This window comes from Chenopodium album, chromosome 9 (genome assembly GCF_948465745.1).
Source record: "Chenopodium album chromosome 9, dcCheAlbu1.1, whole genome shotgun sequence".
NCBI classification, from domain to species: domain Eukaryota; kingdom Viridiplantae; phylum Streptophyta; class Magnoliopsida; order Caryophyllales; family Amaranthaceae; genus Chenopodium; species Chenopodium album.
In genome coordinates, this window is record NC_137842.1 from 25,340,923 (window position 1) to 25,354,191 (window position 13,269).

At 36.2% G+C, this 13,269-nt stretch overlaps 1 long non-coding RNA gene across 1 annotated transcript; it reads left to right on the plus strand.

The window, feature by feature from the left end:
* Window positions 1-8,112: 8,112 nt before the first annotated feature.
* Window positions 8,113-9,317, plus strand: LOC145559676 (uncharacterized). Its single transcript, XR_014092861.1, has 3 exons — window positions 8,113-8,387; window positions 8,512-9,011; window positions 9,113-9,317. It is a non-coding gene; the product is annotated as an uncharacterized LOC145559676 (long non-coding RNA).
* Window positions 9,318-13,269: the final 3,952 nt, after the last annotated feature.

Below are 13,269 nucleotides of genomic sequence, written 5' to 3' on the forward strand. Positions count from 1 at the left end.
TAACAAACCTTATATGAATATAGGGCAAGTTAAGGGTCGATCCCAAGGGAATGCAATGATGAAAACTAGAGTCTAAGTCAAGCTACCTCGAAGATGGAGTTGAGATTACGGTTGGCACTATGGTAAACTAAAACAAGTCTAATCAAGTAAATCAAAGGTCTAAACATTAGGGATATGGGTTCCACATGCAAGTTCAATGATAATGCTAGTTTAGAGCTCAATCAATTAATTCAAGTATTGCAATGGACAAACAATAGTAGCAATCAAGAGAGTTCAAATGCTATCTCCTATAGGCCAATCTAGGATTCACTATGAAAGGCAAATCAAGAAGAATCACAAGCAAACCCAATCAATTAGAGCAACTTTCAAATCAATTGTTCATGTCATTAAGAGTTGCAATGCAATCTAGATTAATCTTATAGGTTGATCACTCCTAGTCTAATCAATCACATGCAAAACTATGTCAACCAATTTAATTGCAACAAATCAATCAATCAAAGAGCATGAACTAGCAATTTCATTAATCAAACATGCTTCCCCCTTTCCCTAGCAACTAATCTACTCACTAATCATGGTTAAATTCAAGAACAAATAACTAGAAATTGCATTGATCATCATTCTATATCAAAATCTAAGAGAAATCAAAATATTAAACAATATCAAACTCAAATCCAAAGAAAAACAAGCAACAAGCATAAATCAAATAGCAAGTAAGTAAGAGATGAAAGAAGGAAGAGATTCTCACTAATATTGATGATTGAAAATGAAGAAATCCAAACTTGATTAATCAAATGTTGAGTTACAAATCAAAAACCAAGAACTTCTCTCTAACTTCTCTCTAAATTCTCTCTCTTAAAACTAAGCTAATGAAATATTATAAAAAAGTTGGTTTCAAAAAGGAATTACAATTCTATTTATAAGTAAAGAAGAAACCGACAAATCCCGCGCCCTCTCCCAATGAACCCGCGGCCGCGGAGAAATGGGTACGGAACCCTCCGCGGGCTATCTGGGCAACACCCGCGCACGCGGCAGTATAAACCCGCGCCCACGGCTAATCCCCTGCTCCCAAAGCTCAATCAGAGGGCCGCGGTCTCTCTGAGACGGAGAGCCCTCTCTAAGTTTCCCGCGCCCGCGGAGAGCCTGCGGGGCAACCGCGGGTAGTTCCTGCCAAAATCTGGCAATTTGTGTTTCTTGAGCCCGCGCCCGCGGCCTGCTGGCAATACCTTGGAGACCTCTCCGAGGCCTCTCCGAGTATTCCTTTGCAAAGGTGATTCTCCAAGTACCTACACAAGCAAACAAAGAAAGGAAATAAAAGGGAAAAAGAGCCAAATAAAAGGAAAACACGAGAAAAACACGAGAACCCTAAAGAAAAGAGGAGAAAGAGAAACTAAAGGAAAAAAGACCCAAAATATGAGAAGAAAGCATGAAAAAGGGAAAGAAATAACCCTAAAAGACTACCCTATGAGTGCCATAAATGACACTCATCAAAAGGTCGAAAAGAGTGTTCACTCCACTTGGTATGAGTTATGAAACAGCTTTCGAAAAACTACACTACAAAGGAGTAGTCATGCCCATAAGACCTATCAAGGATCCAGTTTCAGAAGCCAGGCCACCCATGTGGGATCCTAATAAACATTGCAAATATTACCAGCAAAAGGGTCACGACACTAAGGAGTGTTGGAAACTCAAAGAAGCTATTCAAGATCTTATTGATGACAATAAAATTTCTGAGATTCTAGCCATCGCAGAAGATCAAACATCCTTTGATTATTCACCCCTTAACACACCTGTAGGTGAGCCCATGATCGAGACAACTTATAACCTCTCTTGATGAAGTGGCCATGGCTGAGGAGGATGAAAGTACTTTCCTAGATAATACCAGGGAAAACTTGTCAAGTCTAAAAGAGGACGTTCGAAAAATGCAAGATGTCATTGCCATGCTCTTGAATATGGTAGAAAGGCTAGCAAATTGGATGATGGTTATCGAACAAAATTCTCACCAAGGATTTAATGAATAACTCAATGCTCCTAAGCTAGGGGAGAAACGGACCATTGAAGAATACACACCAATAGGAATGACTTACAATGAAGCTTTTGACTGTCTTCACGATCAAGGTCTCATTCACCCCATTAATCCTAGTCAAGACCCTCCGCCTGAAAAACGGTATCCTAATTGGGACCCAAAAATCTTATTGCCGATAACATGGAGTTAGTGGTCACACCACCCTCGCTCTCAAAGATCGTGTTCAAGACCTCATTGATTCAAGTCTCCTCCATGTTCCTCCAAGAAAAAAAAAAGGCCAGGATTAGTAACAATAACAACAATGGCTGTTAGAAAAGAAGAACGACTAACCTTCTTCTTCCGAAAACACCTACTCTAGTTACACTGTTAGTACTTTTGACCTTAATGAAATCTTAGCCATGGATAATCGAGGATTTAGAAAGCAACTAAGAAAGGATTTCAGCCCTATTAGAATTAGTTGCGATGATGCTTTCGATCGACTCCATGCAAAGGGACTCATTACTCCTATTGGACCCATTCAAGATCCCCCACTTGAGAAGAGATTGTCTAGTTGGAACCCAAATGTACGCTGCAAGTACCATCAAGGTAGGGGTCATAATACTGAGAGCTGTTGGAAGCTAAAGGAAGCAATCCAATATCTGATCGACAATAACGGGCTTCCAATACCTCCAGTCAGCAAGAACACCAAGTGATGATAAGCCAAGGGACAAGAGGCAAGATTCAACAACAAGATTTCATGATCTTGTTTCTATTTTTTATTTACCCTTTCCCCAATAAGTCTAGCATAGGCACCTTTTTTTTTCTCCTTAGATTTATTTTGTAGGATCATCTTTCTTTTCCTTTAATAAAATGAGCATTTATTTCCTTGGATATGATCATTACATTGCATTGCGTTAAAAAAATCCATACAAATTAAGCACAAGGTATACCAATGATTTGAGGCACCCCTTGTAGCCACATCATATCACCTTTCATCCTTCAAATATGCAATCCTTTTTAGTAAACCACTTTGAGCCTCCTCTAACGATAGACCCTTCATTTTTCAACCTATATCTACCTAACCTTGGGATAGGATAGTGTGTAACTTATGTAACTTCATAAAACGCTTGAACGACTTCAAAAGATTAAAATAGCAATAAATAAATAAATAAATAAATAAATAAATAAATAATAATAATAATAATAATAATAATAATAATAATAATAATAATAATAATAATAATAATAATAATAATAATAATAATAATAATAATAATAATAATAATAATAATAATAATAATAATAATAATAATAGTGTACAAAAAGGGCAAGTGTTCCAATGTCTTTCACATGAACATGTCTTCGATATGAACACGTCTCAGATTGCGTCTCTTATCGAGTGCTCGGTACCGTGCCGGAGAAACATGAATGCCAAGTGAGTGATAGATAGCATGATTGGGATTGCCCACACTTATAATATGTGCAAAAGCAAAAAAACAGAGCTAAACCTCAAGCATGACAATACAAATATTCAAAAGCAAAGTTGCGCACCTTGGGGGCTTATCTAGGGTCTTGAGCCTTTTATCCCTTTCTTCTTCAACCTTTAGCCTAACCACGTTACAACCTTTCAAAAGACCTTTTTGAGGTATACACACTTGTGCGAGGTTCGGCTAGAGCTACGTTCGGCTTGATTCTTAACGGATACGTAGCCAACCTCACATCGAGGTGCAGCCGTAATAAAAATGCATTCATATTCATATTCACACACCATGATCATATCAAGGGATCCCCTATGCTCATCCCTATCTACATAGATCTAGACATTGGGGCTTAATCCTTACATTATTAGCCTACCCAGCCTAAGAGTCACCATCATTTGACTCTTTTCAATATATTTTCCACATACTTAGCCTTTGCGGCCTAACTTTAGTGTCACTTTCACACACATCACAGATACATGACCAAATACACTACCCTTAGAAACCTTATGTCATGAAATCTTAACATAACGCTGAAGCATGCCTTGTCTTATCAAGATCAATCATCATTAAATCACAAAGTATGAATTACTCAACCTCCCCGCCTAAGTTACCTAAATACTTTCATTATCGATTCAACTAGGATAGTAAAAGATGTTACAACCCTTGTACTATGAGAGATAACGATAACAAATTAAGCTCATTCAACATGCACCTTCAAAAACTTCGCTTCTTTCTTTTTTCGCGTCTTTCCTTTTCGGGAGAAAGTCGGTACCCTCCACAAGAATGACGGAAATTTTTTTCTTTTTTTGCATTTTCGAGTCGCACGATCACAATACAATGCACACACGGGTCATGAGTCACACGGGTCATTTCACTTCGAATCGTGTCAACCTCGAGTTAATCACAGCGAGTCAAGTTTATACCTTGAGTCGTGTCAAGTGACATTAAACCTTAGGTCAACCCTAAAATAACTAAAGAGATTAGAAATCTCCTTTAGTCAAAGATAAATACAGGTGCATCCCAGCGGCAGCAAGAGCAGAATACGGAAGACCCGATTCTGGCGCCAGACGAAAACATTTAGCGTTTGGCAACAGATTTCAACGCCTGGCACTAGATCCCTCCGTCCGGCGACAGAGCCAAATCGCGGCACCAGAGGCATTGTAGCGGCGACAGAACACTTAACCACTCAGAGCAGTTATTTCAACTTCTTTTAGCAATTTTTGGTTCCTTGGTACGCTAGTTAGCCCCTATAAGCAATTTGACATGATTAAGTAGTCGGCTTGATTACAATCGCAATAAGTGATCGACCTGATGAAAGATCGTCTCACTTAGTTTAAAGACCCTAAACATTAGCTCATCGCAAGACACCGACATACTGGTTCATAAAAAGTAGAGGCACTGACATAATGGTTCACAAGCAGTAAAAGCATCAACGTACTAGCATAGCGGAAGCAAAGTTCAAGCGATCTTTAAAGATCGACAAGCGTTGGTCTTCGGAATATTATCGCAACAATCATTCATATCATCAAAGTTCTTTTGCTCAGAGACGCGTGGGCATATCATCAAAGCTCTTTTGCTCAAAGACGCGTAGGCATGTCATCAAAGCTCTATTATTCAGAGAAGCGAGGACATATAATCAAAGCTCTATTGTTTAGAGACGCGTGGACATATCATCAAAGCTCTTTTGTTCAGAGCAAGTGGACATATCATCAAAGCTCTCCTGATCAGAAACGCGTGGGCATCCTATTAAAGAAGCTCCATTGTTCAGAGACGAGTGAACATCAAAAAAGCAAGATGACGTTCCTTAGCTTGTGGAAAGTTATCACAACGGAAATACAGCAACAAATTGGTTACTACAGAGACGTGTGCTTGGCGGTGCAAGATACGCGTTTCTTGACTCTCTTATATGTTTTAACTAATGCTAGTTTGCAGGTATCAGCGTTACATGAGTGATTTAGGATCACAGAACGTTCTGAATCATTCTCCGTCCTTATCGATACTTTGACTTTTGTTTTCGAAACTTGCGTTGTGTCTCCCTCAAAACCAAATCCGATGATGAGTACCTTTCACGTCAAATCATAATCGAATGAAGTGAAAGTGTGGAAAGTCTAGTGTTGTGGATAGTTTTTATTTCTTTTCTTTCTCTCTGTTTTTGAAAACCTATTTTATGAAAATAGCCAATCTAGTTTTGTTTGGTCCGTAGCAAGGGTCCAATAATAGTGTAGTTGGATGGGGTTTGAAAATAGCTTTCTAATGATATATTATAAGCCAAATTCCGATGAATAATGAGGATGTTTTGGCCAAATTACTAAACTGGGCCCGGTTTGATATTTATGTGCGGCCCAATGACCTACAGGAGGGCCTAATATTGATTTATCATTACTAATGCAATTAGAATTTATTTTAGTCTTCTAGATTCTTCTAGAAGGTTCTTTTCATTCCTAATTTAATTAGCATTGATAAATTGACATTAGTTGACTTTTTAGAGTTTTAATCACAATAAAAGAAGTGTTTTTATGGAAAATATGATGTTGCCCTTCTATACGGCTAAATTTTATCAAAATTAAGAAAACGTGTGAAGTTGGTTTCTAGCGCCTGACGACAGCATTAGCGCCTGGTGCTAAGGCTTGGCGTCTGGTGCTAGCCTTAGCGTCTGGCGCTAATGTCCAACGTTTGGCGCCAATAGTGTTTTACTCTCTTCGAAACTCTGATTCGTTTTTTATCACATCCGACTGATTTTCTCTATAAATAGCCTCCTAAAACCTCTGTTTTCCATAATCAACTCTCATTAAGAAATTCTTGATTACTCTCTCTCTCTCTCTCTCTCGCTCCCTCTCTCCCTCTAGGTTTTTGCATACAAAATTCCGCATTCACAAGATTTAGAAACATCTAGCGAAATTCGAAGTTTCCTTTTCCCTAGACGTGAAAGGTTTTAATTTCTGAGGGTTTGGTCCCAAATCTCTCTTTCAATTATTTAATTTAATTGTTTAATTTTATATTTTCCTTGAAGTTACTAATGTGTGTATTTTTTTGCTAGAAAGAGATACGAGGCATCCAAGTAAGTGCTTTAATTGATTTATTGATATTATGATATAGAAATCATGTCTAGGTTGTTATTATGATTCCTAGTATCATGTTAGGATGTTTGATGTTTTGAATGACAACAATGATTCCTAGTATCATGTTTAGGGTAATAACTATAATTTCTAAAATCAAATATGACAATTATGATAATTATGATGCTTCCTATTTTCTTTTCTAATATTCATGTTAGTATCATGTTAGGGCTAAAGCTTTGATCTTTGATGTTTAGTGACATGCTAGGGTTTGTTATTAATCTTGTTAGTATCATGCCTAGGATCTTGCTATTATTATTATGCTTTAACATGATTATTATTATTATTATTATTATTATTATTATTATTATTATTATTATTATTATTATTATTATTATTATTATTATTATTATTATTATTATTATTATTATTATTATTATTATTATTATTATTATTATTATTATTATTATTATTATTATTATTATTATTATTATTATTATTATTATTATGTTGCTTGATTTATATTTATTGTTATTGCTTGATCACACCTTTTATGCATGTTTAAAGGGAATTTGGTACATGTAATCACGCTTAATAAGATAATTAATAATCTTTTTTAGGGTTAATTTGATTATAATTCAAGTGATCACCAATAATAGTTTTTTTTGTGCATTAATATTCAACCAACATAGATTAAACAGGTTTAGGGTAAACCTATTGATTGCATGTTAGTCAGAAAGCGCACATGAATACGATCAGAATAAAGTAGAGGCTTATTATTACGGCAAGTTCAATCTCTTTTAGGTTGGATTTTTACCTTCATCCCCGAACTACCAGTCATGGTTCCAGGCCTATTGGAGTTGACGATCTCCTGAATCGTTAAGGGGTGTAACCTTCACCCTGTTAACGATTTACAAGTTCCTAAAACTTGTTGGCGACTCTTTTGCTCTATTTCCTTGCCTTTGGACGCCACCGTACTTTAAGGTATGATCACAGTGTAGTTCAAACTAGGGATAATGCTTGAAATATTCCCTATAATTGACTTTTATTTGATTAAAAAAGCTTTGTTTGAATATATTTGACTTTCCTTTAATTGAAAAAGCTTTGTTTGAATGTGTTTAACTTTTTTTTTATTTTTTGGTAAATAGCATTTTATTACCAAAAGAGCAGAAGAAAATACAACTTACAGCAAGCTATGTTGTAAACCCCAAACTACACAGCCTGAGCCAGGCACCAAACCAAAATCAGATCTTATGACTAAGTTGCCACCTTCTATGAAGGGTTCACCCTAGAGATTGAACCTGAGCCTGCCCCCTAATCTTCTCACCACCTTCTAGGAAGGCTGAAAAAAGAAAGGGAACAGGCACTACTACAAAATTGGTCAAAGAGACTGTAAATAAGAGACCCTTTAATTAGATAACCGGTCTCTTTGTTTCAAGAGTTCGAGTTTTACAAATCACGGGTCTCTCTTAGTTTTTAAATTTTTAATTTTAAAAAAGGAGACCCTTTTTTAAAAGGTAACAGGTCTCTCTCGATATTTTTTTTATGAAACTTTAAAACAGAAAGACCTGTGTTAAGATAACCGGTCTCACCTTATTTTTCCCAAAAAAAAAAAATATTTGGAGAAACCTGTTACATCACTAAAATGGTCTCTCATACACTAGCTCTAATTAAACCCTAGAACTTCTCCTATCTTCAACCCGCCTCCATCTTCTACCTCTTCTCTTAGCTCTCTCTCTCTTCTCTCTCTATTTAGTCCCTATCTTTTTCTTGAAATCTTCCTATCATGGGAAACTACGGTGTCAACGAACAGTTTCTCAATCCATGGGAAACTTCGTCGATCCGATGGTAAGCATGAACGAAAACCCTATATCCCTAATAACTTTTGAAATTTGTCAAATCCAAGTGGGCTACAATTGCAATTTGTCAAATCTATTTTAATTTTTTGATTTTGTCGTTAAAATGTCGACAGGTGCAAATCGGTGCAGCTAGGAAGCAGTGAAAGAAATTATTGCCATTTTATGATGTCTCGTATTTCTTCTAATTCCAATGTTTGTTTTTTTTAATTATAATTTTAATCATTGTTTTTTTTAATCTATTGTTTATCAATTGTCGGCATGATTTTATGAATAGTTTGTATGAGGTAGAATAAGAGGAAAATCAAAATTTTAAGATTACAAACTATAATCTGTCAAAATTACTCGTCAATTTATCCTAATTTTTTTGTACTTTCTTTTCTTTATGAGTATTGATCTCTTACAATCTTAGTCGACCAGATTTGGGTTTGAATTTGAACAGAGTAAAATGGTTGCAATCTGGGGGAAATTAAAGCCCAATTGCATGAATTATACGAAAAGAAAGGGAAACGTCTTATAATATGCAAAATATAAAGTTAAAGTTGGTGGTTATTTAGTTACTTTTCTTCTGCCTTCATCTACTGTTAACTCATTGGTATACTAGATGAAATGTGAGGTAACTGTTTATTTTTAGTTCTTTTAACGATTTATTTAATAAAAACTATGTAATTTATAAGTTATTTTGATTATTTTGGAAAATGATTTTTTCTGAATCAGGTTTATGGGATTTTGTAAGAACATTGAAGGTATTGGACAATTGAGAGTTCGAGATTTTGCAGTTGAAGAATTCGTTTCCATCTCTTCCACTTTGTATATAACTATACATATAATTTCAATATAATTTTGTAATGGATTTCAAGTTTGATAAAATAGTTTGTATCTAAATATGAAACATTTAATTATGCAATTTTGATTCTTTTAATGGGAAGGTGTAACTTGCAATATTCCAGTAATTTCAACATAGTACTCCGTATCTATAACAATAATTAAATGCTTAATTTTTTTTTTATTTTAAATGAGACCAAAGAGATCGGTTGAGTTAAATAAACAGTCTTAGTTTTTGAAAAAAAGAGATTGCCTACCTTAAATAGGTGGTCTCAGATTTCTAAAAAAAGAGACTGCCTATGTTAGATAGGCGGTCCCAATTTTCAAAAAAATGAGACCACTTATCTTAGATAGGCGGTCTCATTTTTTTCATTGTAGAGACCGTTTCTAATAAAGCAGTCTCTTTGCCAAAGAGACCGCAGAGCTAGAGACCGCCTCTAAAGCATTCTCTTTGGCCTTTTTCAATGGGTCTCTTTGGCCTTTTTTATAGTAGTGAGGACAACAAACAAAAACATCCAAGACTTTCCCAAACTCAGCTACAACACACAACAGGACTGGACAAATAGGCCATACAACAAAAACAACAAACAGATAAGAAAGTAGCTAATTAACAAAGCACTATCTGTCTCATTGCATCTACAGGCCATATTAAAAAAAATGTCTTTAATTGGAATCTCACCAGGTTTGCAGACACCATTAAAAACAACTGAGTTCCTCTGACTTCAGATGCTGTAAACTGTCTCAGGAAAGGCCATAAGCAGTAGTCCCTTTTTGGCTCTGCAATTATTCATTATCCACTTGATTTCATCAGTAAACTGCAAAACTTGTCTATTATAATGCAACACTTTCAAAACAGCTTCCCACACTTTCTAAGCATAAGAACATTCAAAGAAAAAATGTTGAACTGTTTCAGCTTTCTTTAAACAAAGCAGGCAAACTGGATCAAAGGGGATATTCTATGCCAATAACCTATCCTTTGTAACCATTATGTTCCAAAGAGCAAGCCACAAAATGAAAATACTCTTAGGAGTAGCTCTATTATTGCATAAAGCTTTTTAATCTTCATCACATGGCCTTGAACAAAGTTACCCCACCCACAACACTGTCTACAACTTCCCTGCATTGCAGAATTTTCCTAAGTACCCAAGAGCATTTCTTAGGAACAGGGCAATCCCAACAGTTTCTGTCTTTGAAGTAATAGATGTGTACCCACTTAACCCAAAGGTTGTCAGCTTTATGAGATAAATCCCAAAGTAACTTAGTCACAGCAGCTTTATTCCAAATTGGGAGAGAAAGGACATTCCACCCTCCACTCACTTTAGGCAAATAAACTGTATCCCAAGAAACAAGGGCTAGTCTTGAAAAACTAGCTGTTCCAGTCCAAAGAAAAGCTTTGAATCTTGCTTCAATTTCTTTAAGAATCTTCTTTGGAAGGATAAAGATTTGAGCCCAATAAATTTGAATCCCAAAAAGAACCCCTTTCAGTAACTGGATCCTACCTGCATAAGAAAGGTGTCTAGAAGCCCAGCTTGTGATTCTAGCATTAACTCTTTCAACCAAGGGTCTGCACTAGTTGATAGTTAATTTATTTAAAGACAAAGGCACCCTAAGGTACCTAAAAGGGAGAATGCCTTGAGAAACCCCAATAGCACCGCTTAATAATTTCTAATCTTCTTCATTAACACCCCCTAAGACCACCTCACTCTTATCTAAGTTTGCGAAGAGGCCAGAAGCCATAGAAAACTTGTGTAAAGCTTGATAAAGCAACTGAATAGAAACTATATCAACTCTAGCAAACATCAAAAGCTCATCTGCAAACATTAGATGAGTGGTACCCATTTTCTCACACCTTAGATGGTAATTAAAGTCAGGATTAGCCTGTAAATCATGCAAGCACCTTGAAAGGTACTCCATCCCAATAGAAAACAAAAAGGGAGACATAGGATCTCCTTGCCTTAACCCCTTACTTGCATCAAAAGGAACACTAGGAAACCCATTCAACAGAATTGAAAAAGAAACAGAAGTAATACACCCCTTAACCCAATCAATAAACTGCTTAGGAAAACTCATCTCTTCCATAACAGCCCCTAAAAGGTTCCATTCAGGGGAATCATAAGCTTTTTTCAAATCCATTTTAAGAATGCAACTTGGGGTAATGAGTCTATGAGAATATCCTTTAATCAACTCAGTTGCGAGCAAGATATTATCCCCAATATGCTTCCCTGGAATAAACCCTGCTTGAGCTTCATCAACAACCTCTCCAATAACTTGAGCCAGCCTAGCTGTTATCACTTTATAAATCAGCTTATAAATCACAGTACATCAAGCTATAGGTCTAAACTCTTTCACATATGAAGGAATAGGAACCTTAGGAACCAGAGTAATGGTAATACAGTTCCATTGTTCTGTATAACACCAGTAGTAATGAACTCCTGAACCCTAGCATAGACATCAGATTTAACATTATTCCACACTTGCTTAAAGAAATAAGCATTAAAGCCATATATCCCTAGAGCTTTGAAGTCATTAATGTCCTTTAAAGCCTTGTCAATCTCAGCATGAGTAATAGGAGCAATCAAAAGTTGCTGAGAAGCAGAACTTAACTGTTTCCCTTTTCTCATAGTTATCAAATCAATAGCAGGCAACCAAGCAACTTTTTCACCCAGCAGCTTCTTATAAAACTTTCAGATTTCAGCAGCTACCAGATTATATTCTCTAAGCAAAACATCCTGCTCATTATTTATAGAATCAATTATGTTTCTAGAGTGCCTTTGCTTCATCATAGAAATGAAATAATGATTATTAGCATCACCCTATTTCACCCATTCCACTCTAGATTTCTATTTATAAATGCTCTCCTTAATCCCAGTCCAATACTTAACCCGAGCAATGGCCTCAGATTCCTTAATTTGAAGCTCAGGACTATCAACATTCTCAGAAATATCATTTTGAATGCTATCCAAATTAATAAGAGCAGCTTCAAGCCTTTCAGCAGTTCTTCTAAAGTGCTTCAAGTGCAAAGCCTTAACTTTGCTTTTAACAATTTTAAGTTTATTCCAGACTCTCATCATAGCATTTCCAGGCACAAGATCACTCCAAGCATCCCTTACAATATCCTGGAACTGGTGATGCTTTGCTATACAATTTTAAAACTTGAAAGGTCTTCCTCTAGAAGAAGGGGCAGAAGAAAGCTCAATCAAGATAGGACGATGATAAAAAAGAGCAAGATTAAAGTAAAGAGCCTCAACATGCCCATAGACATCCAACCAGCCCTAGTTGATCAAACCTCTGTCAATTCTAGTGCAAGTCCTAGGCCCATCATGAGACTTATCAAACCATGAATAAAAAGGACCTTTGTTCTTAATCTCACAAAATTCTATAGTATCAACAAAGACTTGAAAGTCCCTCACCTCATAATCAGAGACAGGATTACCATTGATTATGTCATCAGAACAAAGGATACAATTAAAATCCCCAACACAAATCCAAGGATTTTACTACATACCAAGACCCTTAATCCCAGTCCATAAAGCTTTCCTATCATGAATAGAGTGAAGACCATAAACAAAATAACATAGGATTGGATCTGTAAAATCTTTATGACTGACAGCACAATGAATAAATTTCTCACGCACTGTTAGAACATCAAGATTGAGCACATCAAGATTCCACCCAACCCAGATTCTTCCTTTTTGAGAGCAACAATAATTATCAACCCAAGATCAAGGCAATCCAAACTTCTTCTGCAAAGTCTTGCATTTACCATTTTTCACCTTAGTCTCAAGTAAACCAATGACCTCAATTGAATGATTTCTAAGCAGCCTTTTAACATTGGCTACCCTGCCAGGGTCATTCAAACCCCTTACACTCCAAGAACAGATAATCATATGTATGGGAGAGGGAATTGACTGACCCCCGCCAGTAATAATGAAAAACCCACCATATTCTTCATTGAGAGCCGAGAAAGAACTAGATTGTGCAATTGGCTGAGAATTTCTGACACTATGGCTACTTCTGTTCTTCCTTCCCACAACTCTCCAGCAATCATT